Source organism: Charadrius vociferus, unplaced genomic scaffold (genome assembly GCF_000708025.1).
Source record: "Charadrius vociferus isolate BGI_N301 unplaced genomic scaffold, ASM70802v2 scaffold213, whole genome shotgun sequence".
Lineage (NCBI taxonomy): Eukaryota > Metazoa > Chordata > Aves > Charadriiformes > Charadriidae > Charadrius > Charadrius vociferus.
The window spans coordinates 4,537,498-4,544,968 of NW_009647828.1; positions in this window are offsets into that span (position 1 = coordinate 4,537,498).

Here is a 7,471-nt window from a genome sequence, read left to right on the forward strand (position 1 = left end):
AGAAAATTGTTTGAATTTCGGAGATTTACAGTGAACTGCCTGCCCAGCTTTGCTCCTAGGTGTGCGCTGGCAGTCGCTCCTGCTGCAGGGTGTCAGGCTGGGGCACAGGCATAAATCTCCATTTCGACAAGTGACCAACGTGTCCACAAGTCCTGAGCACCTGCAGGAGCGCCTTGTGCAGTGCCCCGAGTGCCGCTTATCTCACAGTTGGGCATTGTTGTAGGATTGATACTCAACAACAGCAGGAAAAAACACAGACCCTTGGGTCGCAGACCTTTTCTTCTTGCATTGACAGGGTCAGGTCCCTGCTATTTCTCTGCTTAAAACATGAAAGTTTGAAATAAAAACAGAATCTCAGTGGGTAGTGGTACATAGTGGTACATCAATGAAGTTGCACATTGTAGGTTGGGTTTTTTTCGGAGAGCTGTGGGGAAAACTGAAAATCTCTGTGTGTGGGAGGGAGGGGAGATTTGAAAGAAACCTTTAAAATGAAGTAGGATTTCTTAGAATTAACAATGAAACTGTTCACGGCAATGTTCTGAGCGCTAACCTAACAAATAGTTGAAATAAAGTTGTTTTCCCCGAAGCTAAGTGCTAGGTGTTTCCAAACCATCTGCATAATAAATTCAAGCTCCGCAGGCTGAACCACAGTTGATCAATAGTACCGTGCTATATGAGAAATATATTGACTACGGTACCTCTTGCTCATAGCTAAGCTTTTTCCCTCAAAATGTTTCTTTTGAAACTGTATTATCAGTCTCCATTGATGTTATTTCTGACCCACAGTGGCAAAACCTTCATTTTTGTAGTCAGCAGAAATGATGATTTCTATTTCTTATCACTCTTCCATGTCAGTGATACATCAATGGCAAACAACACACTGAAGTACCGTGCTATATATACAGGTTCTCCTCAGAGTGTTAATCAAAACTCTGAAGTCTGTATCCTCACAGTCATTTCACTTCATGTGCAAATGAGGTCTGTGCCTCCAGAGCAGGATGGGAGAAGCTGGGGGGAGGTTCTGCATCACCTCAGTTCTTTCCTACCCTGCCTTCAGCCCTTCTCAAATCCATCTCTTGTGCTTAAAGAACATAAAATAAAAAAATCACTCTGCCTTGCTCAGCTTCACCCCAGTAATGCTCCCTCTCCTGCTTCGCACTCCCCGTATTGCTGCTACACCAGGAGACCAGTTGCATCGCTGTCTGGTCAAATGAGTCACTCAGGCAAGGTAGTGTGTGACCACTGGAACATGAGACTTCTCAGCAGCTTGCAAGAGTTGGTTCGAGCCCGCTTCTTAGAAGTCTTGGTGCTGTAGCTTCATGCAAGTCCAGATCAAGAGACCATGCAGGATGCGCTCATCTCACGTGGGTTTCTCTCAGCCAGCACCTGGGCTTGCGTCCAGCAGCAATATCTGCACATGTAGCGAGGTTCCTGGGCCAAATAGCTCATGTCAGTGCTGCCGGTAGAACAGAGGCCTCAGGGCCACGTGGTAAGGCACCTTTTGGGCCTCAAATTTGGATGCGCGTCAGCAGTTCCTTCCCATGTGAGCTCCTTCCCTGTTCCACGCTGTCGTGCTCAAGGTGGAAGAGGATACCTGGGAAGCCAATGTGAAATCAAGATCACGATAGTAGAGTTGCGTCCTGCAAAGCAAGATCAGACACAAAGCCTGCCCCTTCGGGGTTGTGTAAAGTCTGGGGTTTGGGACCTTCTGCCAACGGTCAGCAGTTCGCGTTGCTGGCATTTGCGTCTCTTTAAGCACTTACAGATCTGCCACAATTTTTGAAAACTCTCAGGATGAGTGTCTCTTCCCTGCTAAGCTATTTCATGTCACTGCGTGAGGGTCTCTGCTCTCGCCACCTAAAGCAAGCAGGTGCTGCGTACTTGTTTCCTTGGAATTGCCCTCAAAGTGAGAGGGTTGTATGGAAGGGGCTTTGTTTTAAGAAAAACCCCTCTCAACCCTGAGGCAGAAGGTGATGCCAGCTGCTCCGCTGCCTGCCTTCTGGTTTGTTTACATCTCTTTTAACTCTTTTTTTTTCCTAGCTCAGAGAATGAAGAGATCAGACCGCATGCACCAGCCGTGCTTGTTCAGGAGCGCTGCTGTGCCGAGCCCGGTGCTGCGCCTGCGGTGGAGGTGTTGTGCCACCCAGCCCGAGCGGAGCCCGCGGGCTGCCCACCGAGCAGCTGCAAACAGAGGGGCTCACCCAGTGAGGGGTGCATGCGCTGGAGCACAGCTTGCCTTTCATCCTTCCGCTCCACGCTCGAAACAACAAGAAGCACCAGTTGGTGAAGAAAAGGAGGTTGAGACAACCCCCTCAAGCTGGTGTCCATCTCGACCTCCACTGTGTAGCCTTATCCACTCTCCAATGCTCATCTCACAGCCACGTCATCTTTTCGTTATGATTTTACTGCTCTGCATTAGCTCTGGCAACTAACTGGGTTAAGATTGTTGGTGAGGTTTATGAACAAGCGTGAAGGAAGTTTGGACAGACATACCACCACTAATGTGGCGGTACGTTCTTCTTCATTGGTGGATGTGCTGTTGAGGCAAATAAGTGTGTTTTTTTTCTTTTTTTTAGCAATGTTTTATACTCTGATGCTGTTTGCTTAGGCAAACATAGGCAAGCAGGCATCTTTGGAGCAACATTTGCTAACAGAGAGCAAGGATCCCCCCAGAAAGGTGGATTTCACAGAATCACAGAATGGTCAGGGTTGGAAGGGACCTCTGGCAATCATCCAGTCCAAACCCCCTGCCAGAGCAGGGTCACTTACAGCAGGTTACACAGGATGGCATCCAGGCGGGTTTTGAATGTCTCCGGAGTGGGAAACTCTACAACCTCTCTGGGCAGCCCGTTCCAGTGCTCTGCCACCCTCAAAGTAAGGAAGTTCCTCCTCATGTTTAGATGGAACTTCCTATGTTCAAGTTTTTGCCTGTTGCCCCTTGTCCTATCACTGGGCACCACTGAAAAAAGACTGGCACCATCCTCCTGGCACCCTCCCTTTACGTATTTCTAAGCGTTGATAAGATCCCCCCTCAGTCTTCTCCAGACTAAAAAGACCCAAGTCCCTCAGCCTTTCCTCATAAGAAAGATGCTTCAGTCCCCCAGTCATCTTCGTAGCCCTTTGCTGTACCCTCTCCAGCAGTTCCCTGTCCTTCATTTGTTGTGTTTATGCTTCAAAATGTGCTCATGTGGCATTTGACAAATAGAAGAGGCTTCAAAGGAGATCAGCAAATGGAAGCCTAAGCCAGGATTGTCCAAGCAGCCTTGAAAAATGTTAGAAATAAGCGCCTATATCCTCTTGTAGGCACCTCAAAAAGTGGTTTAGGTCTGAGAATGGGTGACTACCTGCTGCCTAGTAGCACTAAAAATCAAAGACGGTCCAAAGAACTGTTTAAAAAGAGGTTTGGGTGCCTTGTGTTAGCCCTCCAGGTTTGAAACTTCTGATCCTTAATCAATTTAAGGGTGGCTGTGGAAATGCTGCAGTCATTAAACACTCGGCTCTCACAGTGAGATCAATCTGTCTGTGCTGCTTTCCTCTGTCCCCAGTAATGCCTGATTGTATCTGGGTTCCTGAAAATATTTATGTCAGTCCCATATACACAGCCAAAACAGGTTTGTCTTATGGAAAATACACCAAGTGCAGAGAATATTGCCGTGCATGCCTGTCTGTGTCCTTTGAGTGCTTTTGGAAGGATAATACTAGAATGATTTGCTGGAATTCCATGCAAAAGCTAAGCAAAGGGTCATATCAAAATACTGATTGCATATTGCCAATGACAGAACATTTTTACTGCTCATTTTCCTTTTTCTCTGGGCTGGTATCAAGCAGGTCCTTTGTTGCTGGACAAGCCTTTATCTGTTTGGGCGATGGAAAGGGGGACATAGAATCATAGAATCATAGAATGGTTTAGGTTGGAAGGGACATTCAAGATCATCTAGTTCCAACCCCCCTGCCATGGGCAGGGACACCTCCCACTAGACCAGGTTGCTCAAAGCCCCATCCAACCTGGCCTTGAACACTTCTAGGGATGGGGCATCCACAACTTCCCTGGGCAACCTGTTTCAGTGCTTCACCACCCTCAGAGTGAAAATTTTTTTCCTAACATCTCTTCTAAATCTCCCCTCTTCCAGTTTGAAGCCATTACCCCTCATCCTATCACTACATGCCCTTGTAAAAAGTCCTTCTCCAGCCTTCTTGTAGGCCCCCTTCAGATACTGGAAGGCTTCTATAAGATCTCCCCAGAGCCTTCTCTTCTCCAGGCTGAACAACCCCAACTCTCTCAGCCTGTCTTCATAGGAGAGGTGCTCCAGCCCTCTGATCATCTTCGTGGCCCTCTTCCGGACCCACTCCAGCAGGTCCATGTCCTGGGAGCTCCACATCTGGATGCAATATTCCAGGTGGGGTTTCACAAGAGTGGAGAAGAGGCGCAGAATCACCTCTCTCAACCTGCTGGCCATGTTTCTTTTGGTGCATATGTACAATGCAGGTGGCTCCAGTCATGACTGCTGTCCCTGCACTGTTGGTGACCATGCGTGGACCAGTGCAGCATCCACAGGCGTGCAGGGGACAGACCCCATCTGGGCAGATGAAGTGGGAGGTACAGGCCCATAACTCTGTGTCCTGCTGCACAAAGGTGTACTCTTGTCCCAGGAACAGTATGGGTAACATATCTCAGTTTGATTGAGGGAGAAGTCACTCTGTGCACACCCCGTGGTACAAGCTTGGGGAGAACAGTGTCCATGAGCAGCTGATGTGCTGTAAATTCACACCATCACTCACCTTGCAGAGCTGGGCTCTGCAGCTGCCTCCTGCTCTCAGATGAGGTCAAATGGCATAGCCACCATCACTTGTGCAGATATCACCAACCTCCCATGCCTTTCAATGGAATGAGGCCTTGCATTACTTCTAGAGGTGCAGAAAGGAAAGGGAAATGTATTTCAAAGTTTAAGGGGTACATTTTCCTCCCCATACCTTCCAGCCTGCACTATTCCAAGTCACCTCATGTTTTTCTGTTCTCCATCCAGGTACCTGTGATTCTTGTCCGCTGGTGAAACTGCTGAGAGCAGCTGGGGGAACAAGGACATTTTGATTGCCCCATGGCGTTGAAGACCTAATTCTTAATTCCACTGTCTTGTGTTAGCTTTGCCAAACTCAACAGTTGTGCCAATGACAGATCTCTCTCAAAATTGGAAATTGTTTCTACTGTGTTTTATTTTTCAAGAAAATGTGTGAACCCATAAGAATTCCCCACATTTCCCTCTGCTGGATATAACTTCAGCCATTTCACCACTCCTACGAGTAAACTAACTCCCTTCTGAGTTATTCCTGACCCCTTTTCAGCCAGGCTGATGTGTATCTGATCGCTTCCTGAGGCTTCTCTAAGGAATAAATCAAGCGTCTCCCTTCACGCTGAGTGCTGGCGCGTCACAGAATTCCTCTGGCACTCTACAAAGCAGAAAAAAAATCACCACAAGCCAGAATCTGTCCCACATCCCAGATGAGCTCCCCAGCTTTCTAGCTCTCAAACCAACTCTCCTCTTTGCACCTCTGAGCCCTGACACTCCTCTTTATTCTGCCTTCTAAAACTTGTTTCTTCCATCCTGCCCATACATAATAAATCGTGATCAGCCAGGATACAGCGTGCTGTGCTCCATCGCCCTCTGATTGTGTCATTCTGTCCCTGGGGCTTTCTCCCTCTTCCCTTCTTACTGCTCTGCTGTACTGGGTTGGGTCTACAGTAAATGTACATATTGTAAATAGTTGGGGCTAGTATCCAGCTTCTCTGTCAATCGCCTGGTGTGCTCTGGGGTGGAGTAAAACGCCTGGGAGCCAAAGGCACAGGGGGATATCTTCTCTAGCCACTGAACAGGGCTGATAGGGATAAAAGGTTTGTTCTCAACCATAAAGGTATCTTACGGAGGGGTCACAACCGTAGTACTGCAGCAGACAGTCCAGTGCTGCATTGAGATTGAACCCTTCAGGGTACCAATCCACCTGCTACTGCTTTTGCTTTTATAGGATTCCTTTGATGCACAGTGGCTTACAAAATGTGTGAAGTTTGAAGGACATCAGCACCGAGAGGATCTAAGCCAGATGAATCCCCTCTCTGTGAATGCGCAGGCACCTCGTAGGTGCTGGGTAAAAGAAGAGAGCTTTGCAAGGTCCTGCTCAAAGCAGGGAGCCCTGAAGGATAATCTTGAGTGACATTCACACTCAAGAAGCAAGAAAATTGGTGTTAAAGAAGGTGGAAAGGACCTGGTGGAGGAAGGGGTAAAAGTTAGAGATGGGAAAGAGGGAAGAGAGAGAAAGAGCAGAAAAAGGAGAGCCATGTCCAAGCCTTAAGTCTTAAAGACAAAGGTCTGGCAGAAGAGTGACATTGGTCAAAATACTGATGATGGATTTGGGGGGGCAGGTCCGACAGAGAGCTCTGACAGATGAACAGAAACCTGCCAGCATCTGCCTGGACCTGCCCAAGAAGGTACAGAATGGACTTCACCAGCCCTGAAAATCTTCAGGGCTTCAGAGAGAGAATAAAACAAAACAAACAAACAACAAATATTCCAACCTCTTTTGAATGTTTTCATGAAAATACAATGGTGTTAACCTGTTTGGGGCTGGGAAATCAAAGTCTGAGCTTTTTCTGAGCAACACACTCAAGTACAAGCTTAGCCATGGGAACGCTCTGGCTCAAATTCCTTCTGAACTTGATTGGAGGCGGTGTGGGATGCACAGGTTCTGGGTAGGTGTTAGCTCGTTACCCCAGGACTGGCTCTGCAGGTGGCCCCATGCAGCTGTGATCCAGATCTCTCCGTGTAGCCCCTCACCTTTCCTTTGGAGGACGTGGAGACTCCCCGTGCCCGCTCAGCTGGAGTGAGGACCTTTTGAGTCCCTTCCACATGGCTGTGGGGCACATCCCAAAACTGGCATGATCCCCTGCAGCATCAGGAAAAGTTGATCTCAGAAGCAAGCCAGGTACGCGAGAGAAATAATAGAGTATCCCTGCAGTTCCATGAGAAATACCCAGAGATACACAGATGGTCTGCCAGGAGAACAGGCTCCCTGGGTTAAATTATGTGTTTGGTACCTTACTTTCCCTTGTGGGCTCTTTTTAGACTCTGCAGAGGACCCCAGCATTTCTGCTCTCACCACCAAGGCTTATTTTTGCACCACTTATTCCACTTAAATCAAAATTCCACATTTTAGCCTGTAGTTTTTCAAAAATTAATCTGAATTACTACCACCAGGACTAGACCAGTGGGGCCAGTGACCTGCCTGCGTCAATCTTCGCAGCCTAAAGCAGAGGCAGCCAGGCTGGGCTAGCTCTAAAAAACTGCCTTTTCAATCTACCTAGTGGGAACCGAGGAAAGCTGGAGCATTGCAGATGGGTTGGGAGTTTCCATGCACCACAGCTTGTGTGCTCTGCAACAGGCGGACTTCCCGCCACTCCAGAGCGCAGAGGACAGGGGCAAAA